This window comes from Chinchilla lanigera, unplaced genomic scaffold (assembly GCF_000276665.1).
Source record: "Chinchilla lanigera isolate Chin_1 unplaced genomic scaffold, ChiLan1.0 scaffold00083, whole genome shotgun sequence".
NCBI classification, from domain to species: Eukaryota; Metazoa; Chordata; class Mammalia; order Rodentia; family Chinchillidae; genus Chinchilla; species Chinchilla lanigera.
The window spans coordinates 2,839,056-2,840,477 of record NW_004955484.1 but is presented as its reverse complement, the minus strand read 5'-3'; the positions used below and the strand labels follow the sequence as shown (position 1 = coordinate 2,840,477).

At 46.2% G+C, this 1,422-nt stretch overlaps 1 protein-coding gene across 6 annotated transcripts in view; it reads right to left on the bottom strand.

Annotated features, from left to right (window-relative positions):
- Rfwd3 (ring finger and WD repeat domain 3) overlaps positions 1-1,422 on the bottom strand; it is a 33,265-nt gene that overhangs the window by 16,844 nt on the left and 14,999 nt on the right. The window lies entirely within an intron of this gene.

The following is a 1,422-nucleotide window of genomic DNA, read 5'->3' as shown; positions in this document are numbered from 1 at the left end:
ACCCGTCTTTGCCAGCCAGGACACCGACTTCAGCTGGTGTGATGCTAACAAAGTTTTCCCAGGTCAGCGGCCCAGACAAGAGGGCGAGTGCTTGTAGCCCATGATGGCCACGTCCTGACAGGTCCCGTTGGCACTGCTGCTTGGGGCCGAGGGCTGGGCTCGGGCAGGTGGGCGGGGATAGGAGGAGAGCTCGGGGCACGAGCTGCCGTCTGGACCTTGGCTGTGCTAGCAGTGCAGCAGCCCTCGCACCCCAATTCCTCTGCCTGTCTTAATCTGGTCTTAACTGTATGGAAAACACATCTGTTTTTCCTTTGACACAATCTTCCAGCTAGAAATACTGCGTACCCCATGGATACAGCCATAACTATTTGCTAAGACTATTGGTACAAGGATGTTCAGTGTAGTATGATTTGTATCAGAAGAAAAGAGGAAATAATCATGACGTGCATGACGAGGGAAGGGTAACTAAAATGTCTTTCTATGACAGAGTACTGCGCAGGTATTACAAGACTCAGCTGCACATGTACCCAGTGGGAGGCTCTCCGGATGGGATACAAGGGGGGTAGATGAGCCAGACTCAGAGCAAGATACAGTGTAACCCAACCCTTTGGGGCAGTTTATTTACTTTTTTTGCAGTCTTGGGGATTGAACCTCCCCACTATTATTTTTTCTTTTGAGACAGGGTCTCACTAAGTCTCTAAGTTTCCATGGCTGGGCTCCAACTCCTCCTGTCTCAGCCTCCCAGAGCCCTGAGATTACTGGCAAGGATCATTATGCTTGACTTAGTGTAATTATTTTTTAGAGAAATACTGATTTTAATTAAACAGAATAAGGTAAACTCTAGGTAGCCATTATTGTTTGGCCTAAAAATTAGCAAAAATGGTTGAAACAAGGCACAGTATCCTCCCCATATTTGTTATGTGGTTCCATTTACAAAAAGATTTTAATGAAAACATTAACATAAAAATAAAAACCTGAGACTTGTCAAAAAGTTGTTGTTAGTCTCCAAAATAGCAACAGCAAGAAGAGAAAAAGCTGTTAAAAACCAGGCTCCAGCTTTCATTGCAGCTTCCCTGCCATCTCTTAGATGAAGGGGCAAGGTGAAAAACATGCTTGTTTCTGGCTGTCACAGCTTCCTGAGTCTAGAAGACGGATGAGGAATTACGGTTTCAGGCTTCTCAGCGGACCTGTGCCTATAGAGGGCACATCTGGGCAGGGATGGGGAGCTCTTGTCTAAACTTCCTCCCACCTTCCAAAGGTGGAACTGTCTACCTAATATATGGCAGATTGTATGATACAATTCAGTCACTCTTTCCTGAGCTCCTTAGATGTAACTGCTATCTTTTAAAATAAGTTGTTATCGCTGGGCGTGGTGGCACACACCTGTACTCCCAGCACTTGAGAGGCTGAGGCAGGAGGATC